Genomic DNA, 19089 nt, shown 5'->3' with positions numbered 1-19089 from the left:
ATGAAATCAATGTTGCAACAGTCGTTTGTCAACTATAACATTAGGCGGGTACTACATATCAGACTTCCTCGTACAACTTGGACGTTAAAATGCGAAATTTAGCAATATTTGCATGTCTGATGACAAGTCGGTTGGAAATCAAAATATTTTGGTTTTTTTCAAAAAATTGCATTATCATTATAATTTATTCATAATGAGCTTATTTACATGATAAATTTTTGTATGGTAGATCATCGTCGTTAGTGATTGTAATGAGCAAATTCACCTAAATGAGAAGGCGCAAATGTGCCATTATCATCTGTTAGGATTTTCTTTTTTAGTAAAGACTTAGAAAACATCAAAAAATTGTATTAATAAAATATATGAACTTGGCTATATTCCTCTCAGAGAGTTTAAAACTATTTCAACTTTAATATAATAATCTTCTGGTTATTGATAAGATACTTGCATATAATTCAACTATTTTGTTGATTAGATTGACTTAATTAAACTGCAAATAATTTCAAACAGTTATGATTCGTAGTGACGTTAAAAGTATAATTAGTCGGTACGTACCGTTAGAACTTAAGCGAACTTTAGCCAAGGCGAAATGCGCAACCAACCATACCTATATAGTTGTTAGGAACGAAATAAACGAAGTTCGGTGAGTCTTTATAGTAGAACAAAATGTTCATTTCGTTTCTGCTTAAGTTTTTATGGTACGTACCGACTAATTGAAAATAAAAATATAAAAAATATATAAATATATATCTATAAAAATAGATACATTGCGCGGATTAAGTAGAGTAAAAATAATAACCAAAAATATAACAGATATGAAAAAAAAAGTTTAAGGTGCTAATAATAATAAATCTTTCAAAAAAAAGCGGTATATGGCAGTTGCATGAGTATAAAAGGTGTATTTATACCAACAAGGAGGAAATTCGAAGATGAAAATGTGCCAAATAACAATTTTTTTAATAAGAACAATTGCAAACAATTGAGTATACTCAAAAGAGAAATCAGACATAAATTTAAACCTTCAAACGTCCAAAATATGTACACATCGGCCAAAAAAGATGAGAAGAAAGGAAACTAGAGGAAATTTTGAATCATTGTATCTCTTTTGTGTAATATCACAAAAAAAAACCTAAAGGATTTTTAACGGCGAAATTTTTCAGAAAGTGCTCTTACTTTACTAAACATCGTGGTGAGTAGGGACAGGGTGGGCAAAATAGCAAGACCGAATGGGGAAATCATCACGCACCATTGTGTAGCATTAGGCGTTTAGTTTTTGTACTGTGTGATATTTTCACCTCATTACTCAAAATTCAGAAAGCCATTACTCAAATTTCCAGAAAATTTTATACACAATTTTTTGAGTAACTCTCAATTTCTTTTCTTTATCTTCTTTGCATCGGCTATTACCGTGACGACCGTGGTATTAAGGTTAATAAAAATAACTGAAAGGAACAAGTTTTGGAAGGTGTCCCACAGCCGTGAGCAATTGAACGCTTCGAACAGAAAAAGGGGATGTTAAAAGATATTTTGGATCATCATATACATCACACCACAACCAGCTATATGTGTGAAAGAGAATATTTCACATATAAGCTACCCTGCAGTGGTCTCGATGGTTATCAAATGCATAGCTCTTCGACTTCTTGTTGCTCAACAGATCTGTACTTTGTACTATTCGTTTGTCGAAGGATTCAACGTTTATGCCAAACACGGTTATATCTAGTATATATTATATATTCGTTTTCTATTCGTTTTCTATTCGTTTAATATATAACATATATATAATTGTAAGTAAAAATACTATGTTCTTAAAGTTGTGATTCAATACGGTTAGTCTACAGTATGGTTTGGGTTAATCAATAATGCAATTTAATTCCTTTTTAGGTGCTTAATGAAAATTATGATTACATATATCATTATTGTGTATTATATATGTATATATTTAAAGCTATTAAGAACATATTGGTACTATTTTAAATAAATAATAAATAAGAATAAAATTACTCTTATGTTATGTAGATGTGTAAATTTTTGACCATCATTACAAATTAAGGGAAAATAATTATCATTTGGATGGACCTATTATAAACTTACAGAAACTTTTGCTTAATGGAAATAATAATGAAGTATAAAAGTACTGACATACATATCACAAAACAGCTATAGAATTTAAATATATACTCGTACTTACGTATTAATACAAGTGAAGATACGAAAACGAGTGCAGACAAGTTCCAACGAGTTTCAAATGAGTTCCAAATACGTTCCAAATTCAAGTGAATACATTGAACATAACCTAAATAAATGTTTTTCATGACATTTTGACATTCTGAGAAAGCTGTTTTTGACATATTCACAAAACAAGGTAAACAAATATTTAGTGGTTGCATTTCCTTGAAAACGATGCACCTCTTTTTGGAACTACTACTTCCCAAAAATAAATTAAACAAAGCTAAAAATAAGTTTTCAGTTGATATTAAAAGGTGTAAAGGTATATTTTACCTTCAACCAATATTTGTTTGGCATAGACCAAAAATCAATTAACAGCCACATGGACAAATCAGCTGTTTGAAATGATAACAAATGAATAACAACGAATGTAAACATTTTCAAATTTGAAATGGATCATTTGCGGCCAGCGTATATGCCATATAAGAGTCGTGGATTCACTTTTCTATTGGTTTAATAAAAATGTATCTACGACTATAAAATAGACTTATATAGTATATAAGGATCTATATAACAAATAGCAAAAAGGATATTGTATAATGGGAATTATATAAAACGTGTTGTCGAGTAACAAATAATTTTGACAGAGTGCCTAAAAATAATTACAAAAACAAAAGTTGTGAGTTCACTATTGGCACAAAAATTCAAACCAGCTAGCAAAACGATCAAATTTTTTCAAGAGTTATACTATGAGGTAATTTAGAATTTATTCTAAAAATATTAAGATATTATTATATGGTAAAATAGTTCAATAGTGGAGACAAATTATCAAATGCTACTTATAACGTCTTTATAGTTCTAGAGTACAGATCACAATCTCCATACAATATGTATATATAAAATGTATATATATATATTCACGATCAGTTCGGTTCAGATGAAATCTTTGACAAAGCCAAATCTCACCCTGTTTCTGTTTTTGCTAAGTTACTAACACTTCGCTAGGTCATATTCCACGATTTGAACGTAATATAACAAATTACGTCAGTCTTTTTTGATTGTCGATTTTTCCAAATATAATTTTCACTGCTCAACAATTTCAAAAAGCTATAGAGTTTTGTAGTATTAGTTGTTGGTATAATAGAGTTTTTAAGAAAAAAAACCTAATTAATGTCATCAACCTAGCATAGTACTTACCTGACATGACCGTATTTCACTTTATTATCTACTCCCGTAGTAAAACCTAACACCAGGGAAAAGGTCTTCCCTGGTGTTAGTGGATTGTAGCTGTAAATAAAAATTCGCTGTAGAAGTTGAATGGTATAGCTATTTCAATCTATGAAATATGTGTTGGAGATTGAATGAGACTAGTAGTGTCAAAAATATAATTATCCGTTACTTTGTATTCGTTACTCAAGAAATACCAGAGTAACGAATACAAACTTTTTATTGTATTCGTTACTTTAACTCATTTCACTAACGAGTAGTATTTCCTATAACTACTCTTTCGAGTACTTGGTAACGATTACTTTTAAGCAATGATTTCCGCGATAGAAATATAACTACTTTATTTTCAACAAAATTTTTGTTCGCTATCAAATTCATTAAAAATGTTTAGAAATATTAATATAAAAAAATTTAAATTTGGATTCATTTGAAACCAGTAGGAGGTGAAAAGCTGAACGTAAAATATGCGGATCAAACAATTCATTTAAATAATTATTGTAATATTAAAACTATAATTTATTATAATTAATATATATGCTTTTAAAAATTCCTTTTATTGTCGCAAAAAAGGATTCAAAAAAAAGCAAAAAAAAAGCAGTACTGAGTAACGAATACATACTCGAAAAGTAACGGGTAGTTACAAATATGTAAAAGTAACGAAGTTTGGCACCACTAATTGAGACGTAAGCACTAGTTTATACTTTTTAAGCCCTACTTTCGACCCTATGTAATAAATTTTGATTAATTATTTAATTTTTTTATGTAGTTTAGTTACAATTCCTGATCATTTTTAGATGGATACATCTTTCCATGATTTCTTTAAGAAGCCATATAGATAAAGAATATATAAGATAAAATAATACATGTTAACCTTACTTCTGTAGAAAACCATCTGTAGAATTCACATACTTATTTGAGTTCTTCAGCACCAATATCCATTGAATAAAGGTGTGGAATAGTTTAATAGAATAGTGTAATAGAACCTATATATTTTATAAATTATTTATTTAAAAATAAATAAATATTTGTAACCAATTTTTTGTTAAAAATTCTTATAATCCTTTGACCTTGCGTTCGTTCAATTCAAACAGAAAAACATGTCAACTTTTGATTATTTAAGAAAATTTTTTTTATTTATTTGTTGTAATTACTTATGATTCATCGTTTTTAATTATAATTAATTAAAATGAAAAAAATTTGGAAACAACTTCATTAATCTCACCATTATTTTTTTGTTTTGCCACCAAAATTCATGGCATTTTGTCTGCTCTAGAAATATTTTCACACCTAAATTATAAGTCCGAACTCGGAGAGAATTACTGTCGTAGTAAGCTGTAGTAAATACTCGAAAAAGCGAAAAATTAACAAAAAATTTAAATGAAATATAGTAAAATATATGAAATAAAAATCACATTTGTCTGTCGTGATTAAGTTAATTAAATTATTAAGCGCGCCTCGTGGCCATATGTGGACTCACGTGCTGCTACATATCTGGTTCGGTGTGCTGGTACACGTGTTTGTGCGATGGGAGTTTATTTTCCATACAAACAAGATAATTTATGGTTTGTTAAAAAGTTTATGCATAGTCGAATATACAACGACTATTTCAGTTTTCAGTTTTCAGGTTTCAAGTTTATAATTTATACTCATTTAGCTGCTTTGTTTACATACGAAAATAGCCATTAAACCATCGCCATTGCCATCGCCATCGCCATAGAGCTGAGCACGGGTCTGTGCTGTGAGTTGGCAGATAAACTCTGAGGCTAATATTGTTGTACATCTTTGCGGCTTAAAACTTTTCTGGATTTGTTAGTTAACTATGATGTTGCCTAATTACTGCATTTATCTTTTTTTGCTTCTTTTTGATTTCATTATAATGAAATTTCATATTTCCAGACTGAAAATTTTTTTATATTTATATAATAAATGTGCAATGATTCGTTTTAGATACGTATATATGAAAGTTTAATTGGCATTTAATATGTTAATTTAGTATTATTAAAGCTTAAACGTGAAATCGCTCAACAGCCGGTACTACGGCCAGAAGAGTCCTATTGTAACAAATTCACTATTGATTGCACAAAGCCCTTAAAAGCTCCAGAACTAAATCAAGAGAAAAGCTCTTAATCTGTTCTGGTGACAGAAATTCCATAGGAAACAAGTTTCTTCTATGCGTTATTAAAGCTGAGCAGTCACGAAGAATATACATAGTAGTTTCCTCATCTACTTGGCATAACATGATCTGCATTCCGAATTAGCAGATAATCGTAGCTTATGAAAGTGATATTTCAGACCATAATGACCTGTAATGAAAACCGTCATCAACGTTAAATCACATACTGAGAATTTAAGAATGTTTTTGTAGGAGAACGGTTTTATCAGCGCTTTGCATTGTCTAAGTCCTGTGAAGTCTTCCCACTACTCCTGATTTTCCCTCTCCTTGATGATTTGTTTTGTACTGACCCAGTTTAACCCACAAAGGGTTGAGAGGCTGCGAAAGCAGTTTTTGATGCAATTCTGGTTAGCTCATCAGCTTGTTGATTTCCCAAAACTCCACTGTGACTCGGAACCCAGTAAAGGCATACCTTATGCCACGTTAATTTAACTTTAACGAGTAATAATTAATTTAACCAATACCCATATGTCACTTAAATCAAATCTGATCATGCCAAAGAGAATATAGTAAGCCTAACGATAAGTTAAACTGACTCTGATAGATGGAGTGGGTTTAAGGTTTAAACTGACTCCACTGAATGACTAAGTTTAATTAGATCGCTTGAAACAGAACTGATCTTGTCAACAAATATATAGTAACGCTAGGATTGTGTAAAACTGATTATATTAAATGAAAACCTTACGACTACGCTTCTAGTCTCATTCCTTTGGGTCGTTTTGGTAAAATTCATTTTATATTTCAAAAGTAATCAGTAAGCTTTATAAATCAAATTTAATAAAGAATGTAAATTGAAAAAAAAAACACAATTATGTAGAGAAACTTCCACATACAGAACTTTAAAAATGGCTACATCCTAGAGATGGGATATTTTAAGTATGGCAATTAAATTTCTTAAGAAAAAAATTAATTTTCATTTATAATTAGACGAAAAATTACTCCAGCAACTTCAGCTTAGACTATTCTAACCAAAGAAGAAGAAAAGAAGAAGTTCAATTCTAAAAACTTCACGGAAGTACGCACTTTTTTCCTTTAAGTAAGACAAAAATAGGATGTGGAAGTAACTTAAAGAAGCTCACGGAAAGCAAATGAAGTAAGATAAATGGAAGAAAAAAATCTCGAAGATAAATGGAACAAATAGAAAGGCTTTCCAATTGAAAGATAAGTATGAACAAAAAGCAATAGCGTCCATTTGCACGGCTTACGATTAACAGCGAGGACCAAAAACAACAACAAAACAAAAATATGGAAAAATAAGGAAAAAGGATAAAAGGAACTGCAACTTTGGCATAGCAAAGCAACAAACGAAAACAATACAGGAAAGAAAAATAGAAATAAAATAGCGAAGACAAATGCGAAAGTTAAAACAACAAATTTCACAAAACACAAAAACAAAGAAAACAAAGAAAACAACAAAGAAAACATGTGCAAAACTTGCATTTCCGGTATCTACATGTGTACATCCGGCAAATAAACTTTTACAGAAATTATTATAGTAGCACACATATACATACATAAACTTGTGTATATGTATTTATATATGTATGTGTGGAGAAATGCACTCACACACAAACACTGCAACACTAAGTAAATGTTTAGTAAAGTTTTGTGTGCATCCTTCCTGACTGGCAGGACTTTCTTCCGCCCTAAAGCGTTTCATACGCAGACAAACTTGCGTGAACTTAAGAACTACAGTGCGTAAATATACTGTTTTGTATATGTGTATGTGTATACATCTATGGTATGTATGTGTATATGTGTTTGTGCTGAAATTTAATAATGTAGAATTAATTAATTCTGTGTGCAGTAATCCTTATGCTCTATTTTCTAAGATCATTGTAAGTCTGCTGAAACGCTTGCAATACTTATGCCTTCAATGCATGGAAAGGAAAAAATAATCTCAGAATGCCCACAAAGTTGTAGGGAAACGCTGATAAGAAGAAAAAAAAAAGAAGGACCATACTAAGTTAGCAAAAGAAAGGAACGCTTTCATTACTTAACCCTAGTACATGTTACAATATTTGTTTTGCTACTTATCAATACATTATCCTTGCCGCTATTTTTAGTTTTCTTCGCTTCGAGTTTTTATATAAAACAAGTGTACAAAATAGAAACAAACAAAAAAGGAAGAAATGCAATAAGAAAAAAAGGTTAAAAGTCAAACAAAAGGAAAAGATAAACACAATTTGAAAACTGTAAAGAATGTAAAATGTAGAAGAAGTTTGCCATATAAAATTCAAAAAAAATCCAAATACAAATTCAAACACGCATGCATCCTTACATGCACTTACAATAGAGTCCCTTCCCTTCGCCCTTCCCTTTTGGAGCCAGGCTCGCACTTACAGCTGCACAGGTAAATCAAAAGACAAAGTAAAATAAAGTTTAAGCTCTCGTATTGCAGACTGCGTGCGTATGCATAAAGGATACTCGGCCACAATAGTTCCTCGAAAAAGGATGTGCTGTTGCATTGCAGCAGCTGCTTGTGCATAGCAAATGCAACGAAAACGTACCAGAATGAGGACCAAATCCGCACGTTTAGGATTTCTGCCTTTACTTGCTTTGTGAGTGAATTGAACACACTAAAGCAACAACAACAACAACAACTACTACTACAACAACAACAGCAGCAATAATAGAAGTGAAATATATTTCACAAGTTTCGATGCATGCAATACGCTGAGTTATCGGTCCTTTGCTGCTTAACCGTTTTTGTGTAGCGTCCACGTACTCAACTCGAATTGAAATTACTTATACGTAGCGTTGTACGCTGTTCCAAGGATTTTTTTTTATTCAAAACATAAATAGAGAACTTTTTCGCAAATTCGAAGAAATTAAAATCGAATTAAATTCAATTTTTAATAAAATTTTTCATAATAAAAAAAAATTACTTCTTAATCCTTTATATTGAAGTCTACTAAAGCAAGCCTTATAGTCAATTAATCACTTGTTCGGTTTAGAAACCGAATAATTACAGAAATAATCTCTTAGCACACTTTAAATAAACTCCGATGACCATATGTTGAAGCTATTTGAGCCACTGCAATTAAGCACTTTTACTCTTTCTTAACGCGAGGTATTTTTAAAACCCCTCAGTACCCATTGACTGGATTATTGTTTAACACTTCATCAGACTAAGCAATAATTGACCTCAGATCTGCATACCTTCCCGAGTAGCCTGTAAACATTCTGAGATTTGATAACGCGGTGTTGGTAAGTCTGTCAGTTTTCGCAAATAACTTCAGGGCTCTATCCTTTATGTAATTTTTGATGGGATCAATCATATATATAGATATAGATATCATATATATATCGAACATGTGTGGTTCGTTCGTACCGCGGCTCGTACCGCAAGAGAAGCCTACTTGATCAACCTTTTGTGGTAGACTTTAATTTTAACAACGAAGCAAATTGAATAGGATCAATATAATATAGTAACCAAAACAGGGTCTTAACCAAAATAGTTATAGAAGTAATTTCAAAGGAGAAGCTCGATAGACGCTGATGGGTGGATCATGAAACTTATCTTAGTCAAAGGAAGCCCCCTTGGAAAGCGTTTACTCGTAGATTTTAAAGTTAGCCACAATGAGTCGGACCATATATTTTATGTAGGAGTGATGTAGCAGAATAAATAGGAAAAGTCTATTTGAATGGCAACTTAATTAGATGTTTACTTTAGAGAACCGAATAATTACAGAAAAAATCTTCTACAACAAGATCGATAGACTCAGATGAGCGAGCCATACCGAGGAATGAGATGCCTATTTCATTTACCTACTATGGTAGATGTTATATTAAACAACGAAGCAGTCTATTATAGTAGGTCATTAGCCAGAATAATTACAGAAATAATTTCATAGGACACGCTCGCTAGACTTCTATGGGCGAGTCACTGTATGAATGAAGAGAAACCTACTCTCGATCAACCAACCTACTCTAATGTATTCCGTTGATAGAATAGTGTAGCTTGTATGAGCAGAAGAGAAAACTCTATGTTATACGAAGCAACATTAAGGCTAACCATGTCTAGACTGAAAGGATGATGCAGTAAATTAAATATGAGAAATCTATTAAAGCAGACACTTAGCCAGATAAATACTTTAATGAAATATTGCAGTTTAAAAATCAAAAATTTACAAGTGTACAGTTTTTAAAATGGACTCGATGTGCGAATCATGTAGCTCGTATAAGTGAAGGGAACCTTCGATCAACCTTGTCTAACAGATTCCGATAGACGAATCGTGTAGTTTATAGAAACGAAAGAGAAGATTACTTGGAAAACTTTTTGTGGTAGATTTTATAGTACTTTATAGGATTGATAATGTCTGCAATGGAAGATTGACATAAACCATGACGCTTACAAGGTAAGAGAGCTCAATTGAATGACTTCGGCTAAAGACTTATTTCGCAAGTGATACGCAAGAGTAAAATACTCAAAGTTTTACTTTTTTTGTGATATTTGGATTTTTGCCATTTTGTCTTTGTGAGCAAAATAAAAAGACTAGCCCAATATTAGATATCCCTCACAAACAGCCATATATTTTCGTAGTATTTTTTCCACCCTCGACAAGTTTTAGACTTTCGACTATGGAAGTCTACGAGTAAATGGGGCTGGTGAACAATAATCTAAATATAAAAATAATCACCTCAAACAGTATCCAGTAAAAATTAAGAAATACTAGATCGTAACTTTGATTTAAATATAATATTAATTTTATACATATAATTTTTCTCTAACGTATCTATCGACACTATTAGGCCATGATTGTTAGTACGTTGAGATGCAAGTCTTAAATAAGGAAGAAGATATTTTTGTATACCAAATATTTCTTTAGTTTTTTAAATTTGAAATTTTCATTTTCTTATGAAATTTTTATGAAGGAAAGTGACTAAAGAAAGTAAGTATTAATTTTCAATTCCATTAAAATACATTTTAATGGAAATACAAATTTTCTTTTGCTTTATTAAAACTGTGAAGAAGAGAACAAAACTATCACTTATTCTTTTTATTATTATTATTATTGTTTTATTGTGTCATTTTTCCACTTCATTTTTGGTCAAAAGGTAAAAATTTTTTTCTTAATGAGTTACAATTCACAGATTAAGTATCAGTGTTCAAAATTCTTGTTATTTTCAAAACAATGGATTCAAAACCATTTCGTGTGTTAATTTATCATTGCTTCTTGATAAAAAAATATACTGTACAAGCTCAGCAATGGCTTTAAAAGTGTTATTCGGCTCCATCGAAAAGAACCATTTGTTATTGGTTTGCTGAATTCAAACGTGGTCGTACAGACACCGATGATGGTGAACGTTGTGGTCGTCCAATTGAGGTGGTTACTCCAGAACATATCAAAAAAGTCCAGAAATTGGTTATATCTGATCGTAAATTGAAATTGCATGAGATAGCTAAGACCGTAAAGATATCAAAAGGCAGTGTGTTTACAATTATGCATGAACATTTGATCATGAGAAAGCTCTTTTCAAAGTAGGTCCGCACCCATACTCACAGTCGATCAAAAACAACAACCTGCTGATGATTCAGAGCAGTGTTTGGCCATGTTTACACGTAATAAATCAGATTTTTTGCATCGATGTGTGACAATGAATGAAACATGGATTCATCATTTCACTCCGAAATCAAAACGATCAGCATCTAAGTGGACTGCAGCCGGGGAACCGGTGAACCACGTCTGAAGCGTCCAAAGCCACAACGGTCAGCTATGAAGGTTATGGCTTCAGTATTTTGGGATGCAGCTGGGAAGGTTATGGCTTCAGTAATTTGGGATTATATCATTATAATCTTCATTGACTATCTCGAAAAGGGAAAAACCATCAATAGTAGCTAGTACACGGCATTATTGGATCGTTTGAAAGCAGAAATTGTGAAAAACCAATCGCATATGGCGAAGAAAAAAATTTTGTTTCACCAAGACAATGCACTATGTCACAAACTATGGCAAAATTGCACAAATTACACTTCGAATTGTTTCCTCATACACCGTATAGTCCAGATCTAACTCCCAGCGACTACTGGCTATTCACTGTTCTCAAAAAAATGCTCGCCGGTAAGAAATTCATCTCAAATGAAGAAATAATGGCTCAAACTGAAGCCTATTTTGAGGTTTTTAAATTAAACAAATTTAATCCTTCTACAAGCACGGGATCGAGAAGTTAGAGAAACATTGAATTAATTGTATTGTCCTTGAAGGAGTTTATATTGATGAGTAAAATCGATTTTTGGCAGAAAAGATTTGATTTTGTTAGTTAGTCTCACGACTTATTGTGTGACGTGTTATATATCAAAGAAATATCATCCGTATCATGGCGTGCACTGGCAGTTTCTCATCACCCACCTTAAAGAGATCTAGAAACAAGGGAATGCTCTACAACAAAGAAATGTAGTAAGTAAGGAATGGTCTATATCAAAGAGATATTAATTGCAAAAAGATGCAGAGAAAGGCAAAAATGGCTTACTCGAAAGAGATGTAGAGGGAAATGAATCGCCCAACTTGAATAGAAATAGAAAGTAATTAATGGCACATCTCAGGAAAATGTAGAAAGAAGATCAATTTTTTTTTGGTTTTTGTTGTATATTCATAAGACCATTTTATTCTATGATTGCTGTTATCTTCTTTGCATTAATATTTTTTATTTTTTCTTTCCATTTTATTACAAAAATCCGTATTAGATATGGCAATTTTTCTTAAGAATCTGATTATATATTTTTAACTATATGTTTGAAGTCATGAGGACACAAACACATTTTTATATATTAACTCCTCTCAAAAATTTTTTTTGCATTATTATATATGTATGACTATTTTATATATTAGAAGATTCATATATATATAGATTCATATATCAAAATTACTTATTTATAATATATGTTTTTTTAGGGAATATTCTGTCAGTTTCGGCAAATATGATTCAGGATGCAAAAATATACTGTTTATCGGTTAAGCTTCTCCTTCACATCATGTATCTCGGTAAGTATTGAGAATGGAGTTATTTCCTACTGATATAATTATTGTTGGTGCTCATCTCTAGAACCTAGCAGCTCGTTCCCGAATTTGAAGTATTTTAGAACATAATGAACTATAATTTTTTTTTTATTTTTAATATACAATGAAATACATTTTTTTCTTATGTTTTTTTTTATTAATTAAAATCAAGAAAGTCCTTCTTGCAGCATACGATTAATTTTTTAAATCAATTTTATTTAATTTATTATAAAAAATATTACATTTTTCGTGTTTACTTAAGTCGCTGGATAAAGAACTTGCTTTGTATTAAAGTAAGTCATTCCAAAAAATCGTTTGTTGTATTTTTAATACTTAACCCTCAAAAAAAAAAACGAATTAAATATATAAACCCACAACTTCAACAAAAATTGTCTTTCATGCTTAGAATTTCACAAATAAAAATTTCTTTTAATAAAACTGATGATATTAATATTAATAAGAAAAAATACCGGCCGCATGGTAAGGTATTTTCTCATTTTAAAACATAGCCAAAAATTATTAAATAAAAATTCTAAAAAAGTCGCTGGCATAGAAGAAGAATTGAATTTCGAAGAATGCGCGCCGCTTAAAAACATTAGAAAAATGGAATTTAATTTTAATAAAACTCGACCAACCGCAAAGTTTACATTGTAGCCGCGGTCCTCATGTGAATTATGTCATGGCTTGGAATTTATGCCACACAACATTTGTTTATTGTCAAATTTTAAAAATTCTGTCGCAACAGATTTTATTAAATCTTCAAAATCGACAGCTTTTCACCATTGTCCCAAGAAGTGGCCAAGTCCAAGCGCATGAGCACTCCATGAGCAAATGTTTTGAGTGAAATTTTTTGTAATAAATAGAATGCACTCGTTTGACGAACTCAAAACAATTCGACCAATGCGATGTTTCGACATACATGACCTAAGGCAATTTATTTAAAATTGTTTATTCACAAAAAATAATTATAGATATTTAAGGAATAAATTAATATTTAATAATTAAAATAAAAAAAAAAATTAATATATGTGCCTAAAAGTATACTTTAGTAATTATTTTTTATTTGTAAATGTATCAACAGTATTAATTGTTGAGCAGTAAATGGTACAAATTTTGAATATTCAATACTTAAACCAAAATATAGTGCATTATCGACATTCTGAACAATATTTTATTTCTGTCAATTACTTGTTTATTTATTTCAATTTTTTATTCAAACTAATATTATCTTTAATCTTTTAAAAATATGTAATATGAGAATAATCAAAATATTTCAAATATTTACAAGGTAGCATCTTACAAATGAACCAAGAACCTATTGAAGTTCTACAGTACTGGCTAAATTGAGTTCATGAAGTGATAATGCAGTTCCAAATTTCTATAAACAGTCACCTATTCAACAGTACTGGCTAAAATATAAAGCAAAAATACACAAGTAATTAGAAAATTTATAATTTACAATAAATTGTATATAAATTATATGTAGAGAGGTTTCGAAAAGTAGTGAACTACAACAATAAAAAATCTTTTTATATTATTTTAATTAATTTAATTTTTGACAGACCATATAGCTGCTTCGAGTATTGCCAAATACCCATCATCAGTGTTATTGATCTATATAAAATAAGTAATTTAAAAAATTAAATATTTTTTGTTTTTATTTCAATTAATTTTATTTAATTCTTGGAAAATAAATATTAGACACTACAAATTTTTTAATATAATATTTTAGACAGTGTTTTTAATAAATATTTAATGTATAATAATAACTGTACGCGTATATATAATATTTATTTACTTAGTTGGCCATTACAGATGTGAGTCATCATTAGCAGCGTCGAGTAGCCTCTACCAGTCAGCCCGATTAATTGTTTGCTGTCGCCAGTTGGTGGTACTGAGTGTCCCCAAATCGTTGGGCACCAGGTCCTTTCACCAAAGGTCCTTTCCACCTGCGGGTACCAAATCAGACAACTCTCTAGTCGAAGCCGCTAAATTTCGTATATATAATATATGAGGTAAAATGTTTACTTAAGTACTTAAGATTAATTAAAATATATTGAAATATACTAGCATTATTATTACTTAACTAGAAAGTAATTAGCCAGCCGGTACCGGCATAACTTCACTCAAAAAAAAAAATATTTCATAAATTTTTAGTTCAAAACAATCAAATACATTAGTAAACAGTTACCATCGTACATACAGGGTGATCAAACGTATGCTATGTAATTTTTAAACGGTATATTTGTCATTTTTCGTTCCTGATTCTTACGGTTATAAACATTTGTATTAAATTTATTTGACAAATCATCACGAAATCATCATGTACTATTTATATTATTCTGTAGAACAGGGTCTATGCTTGTTATCAATTGAAGTCAAAGTGTGTTAATAGAATAATTGTATATACTATATATATAGTATATACAATATATATATATACATACTATATACTATATATGTTAGAATAATATATAGAATAATTGCACATACTATTTCACATTCGAATTTTCTCCCCTAAGTCATGGTCGCCGTACTAAGGAACCTAAAACTTTCAAATCCCATTTCATTAACTAACGAATAATATAGCTATTTGATGTCCTCGAAGTTTTTATCTGGTGTCCCACTTTGGGAACCCATTTATATTTGATTAAATTTATTTTTGAATTTTTTTGACATAAATCAAAACTGCTTTAATGAAGGCAATGGGAACATATTATTAAATTTATACACTACAAATAAACAAAACGATTATTATATTACTAAATTGATAATAATAATAAATTGATAATTGATTTAACTGCCCGTGTACATAACATGCCTTTATGGTTATGACAAGAGATCGCAAAATTGTCATGACCATTCATCATATGATTATTTGCATAACATGGTCCTAAGTAACTTCGCTAAATGACGTTAATTATATTTCAATACTTTTATCCGATCTAAAAACTTTTTCCTTTCAATTCAATGTAATAATATATTTTATACTTTATTTATTAAACAGATTACGTAGCCTAGACACGTGTACTTATATGTGCTTAATATATATTTTATAACTATAAATAATAAAGCTCACTTACTTACAGAACTGACTATTTTTAAATAGAAATTAAATATTTCAAAAATAATCCTAAAGTTTTAAAGTATTTAAAATCAATTCAACCAGTTTTACGAAATTCATTCAATGTAATAAGCCCGCCAAAGCACGTGAAGTACAAACATACACACACCCAAGTAGTCAGTTATGGACTCACTAAGAATAGCAAAATGGATGGCATAAATTTTCCTCATTAATTGGGGAACGTTAAGGCGAAGACATGTTCCGAGTCATATTTTGTTTAAAATTAATCGCTCGGCAAATACTTGAACGTAACGTAGCGGCGAAATCCAACTTAAGCCGACAACTGAACGACGACAAGTGAAAGCCAAAATCAACATAAGAACGCGTATTACAACAACAACACCGCTACCAATACCAACAACAAAAGCAATAGCAATAGCGTCAAACCCAATACCGAATAATAAGAACAAAGTGTTAATTAGGCACTTAATCGGCAATCGTAACGCTCCTAAGTAATGCATTAACAAACGATTTAGGCACATCGAAGATAAGGACACACTTCGCCCATGACAAGCGGCAACAGTAGCGATTAGTGATGAGTTTGTGAAGATTTCCACTTAATGCAAGCGATTGATTGAAGTGCTTCAGTGGAGAGTCGCATGCTTGGACATTGTTAATAATCGTGAATTGTACACTTAAGGCGCTTAAGGACTGCTTAAGTGGAACCGAGTCGTTGGGTGGCTGTGTTGATGTACCAGAAATGATGTACGCTAAATGCTAAGCAATTTAAGTTGAACTCTTGAACTATGGAAATAGAAAAATGTATCTCAAGAAATTCATATTTTCTTGTCGCTTAAGAACACGCGAATTCTATTTAAAGTCAACATTTCTCATTATCGAATTTAATACGTTTTAAGGTGCCAAATGACGTCAACACTCTAATTTTAAAGTGTTAATTTTCTATCATTTAATCATTTTATTTCTATTAACTATGCGGACTTTAATAAAAATTTCCATTTAGTCTAAATTTATTATAATCTTTTTTCCACTCGAAACTATTTTTAGGTATATTTTTAAATATAATTTCGTATCTTGAAGTTAGAAAAAAAAAAAAATTGTTGATACAATTTGAGTTGGAAGATCGTTAGCACTGCCGTCCTAATTGAAGTGACAATTTTTTCAATAAATTTTTTATTGTTCATGATTTTTATTTATATTTACATTTTGTTTAATTTATTGACACTTATCGATAATAAAGAAATAATTTTTTTCTTTTATTGTTTAATATTCTAAAGAAAAATTTAGCTTGGGAATTTTTTAAAAATTACTGAAATTCTTCTGTAATATTTAACATAATAATTTCTTAAGGAAATATGTGTACTATAATTAATTCTATTAGTTTAAATTATTTATCATATATGTATACAGGAAAATAGATCCATATAATAGGGGGACAGATTATACTAAATGCATTCACTATCTCTGAAGCATCCAGGGGGATAAGGGATATATTTCCACTTGAAAATATGTTCCAACAGATAATACAATGCAAAAACACTGCCAAAATTAATATGTTTTAATACGAGTACATACCCCCCTTCCCCCCGAGGTCTTAAATTGCCGAAAAAACGTCAATAAAAGAAAGCAGAAGAATATCTTATCCTTTCTCCTTACCTTTCACTTCAACTAACCAACACTCCTCAAAATTCTGGCTATAATTCCGTTCACAAGGCTTACCAAAACCCCTGATAAAATAAGCACCAGTTGAAATAAGTATTATCTAGTATTATAAGTACTATCTGAAAAAAAAATTTAAATTTAACTGGTACTAATTTCATCAGGACTTCATCAATTTTAACTAACCATGCTTTCTACCAGATTTTTTATCTGACGAAAATGTTTTTGAATTACTAGACAAATTCCAGGTGTTCAAAATAGAGCAGGGTTTCAAAAGTTAGTTCTTGCTTCCCATATGAGCGAGAAAATTTATTTGTTATGGGGGACAATTGGAAATAAACACTGTTAAATTGAAGTAAAGTGTAATCTAATCTGATAGCTTGTAAGGAAGGAAATATGGATAAAATTTGAAATGTAGAAACTTTTAATGATAATTCATTTTGAGATATATTTTTACTTAGTTACCACCTAGGTTTTCCTAACTTTTCCAGAAGTTCTACAATTAACAAATCAGGTTATGAAATCTAAATTGTCTACTTATGGAAGTTGCTTAGTTTTTATAGGATTAAGAAGAAGTCATTTATCGTTAAAAAAGAGAGAATACTTCAAGTTATCCGAATGGTCCATGTATATGTTATGTAGTAGTGGAGGCAAAGTAATTTTTTAAGGTCATTGGAGTGGGACACTATGCTCTTAATAATATTTCCTTATTATGAGATGATACAACATATTAAACTACAGTAAGTTAAATATAGAGAAAAGAGAAATAAAATAGAAAAAAATATATACTATAGAGAAAGAAGTGAAAAGATTTATTAAAGGAAATATTCGTTGACTATATTGTTCATACAAATGGAACTGTACAAAATACAGTGGTAAAAGCATTGACAACTAAGGAATTTATTGAACCTCTAGTTGTCATAGAAAATAGAGAATTTAATAGTTATAAATGTTTTTTTGGTAAATAGAAATATATGAATTGAAACGGTGTGAAAAAAGGATACAAGTATACATAGTTTTTTTAAGTAATATTTATACAATTACCAATAAGAATAATAATAATAATCAATAATAAATTAAATTTTATTTAAATCTATTTATCTAGATTTATGTAGATAAATCTATAGCTTTATCATCATCTATTAATCGTCTACAAATCGCTTTATATGAATTACTTCACTATTACTAATAAATCCACTTCTTCACTGAGCATTCCTTCAATGGTATGGCAACAAAAGTGTATTTTCTGGATCTCCTTAAGTTTATCTAAAAAAATGACTTTACAAAAATAATATTTCAAGTTTTAATAACTGTTAAAGAAATTCGTTTTTCCCAATCGATTTTTAGCATATCACAATGTATCAGAAGGCGTCATCTTAAGCTAACTTAAGTTCAATTCAGTATCTCTCACAAAATGTAAATAAAATTTTCTATAAATGGACTTTTCTGATAACTAGTCATCATAACACTTGATTGCACGATAATTGATTTCACTCATAGATGCGGTATGATACCTTAATGAAGCGAAAATGTTCAATTTCTGAGTTGAAAATGAATAGTTCTTGAACATCTTTAAAAGACTAAACCCTATTTCGAACTGTGAACTCAACCAACAGATTTTCCCATAGACCACTGATGATGGGTATTCGGCAATATCCAAAACAGCTGTATGATCATCTCATCTTCATTTGAAAATTTTATATATTATTTAATATTTGAAAGTCTTACTCCAGTACTTTTCTCTCATGCACTCTCATCCTGTTCTGACAAATAACCAA

Source organism: Teleopsis dalmanni, chromosome 1, assembly GCF_002237135.1.
Source record: "Teleopsis dalmanni isolate 2A chromosome 1, ASM223713v2, whole genome shotgun sequence".
In the NCBI taxonomy this organism is placed as follows: Eukaryota; Metazoa; Arthropoda; class Insecta; order Diptera; family Diopsidae; genus Teleopsis; species Teleopsis dalmanni.
This window is presented reverse-complemented; position numbering follows the sequence as displayed.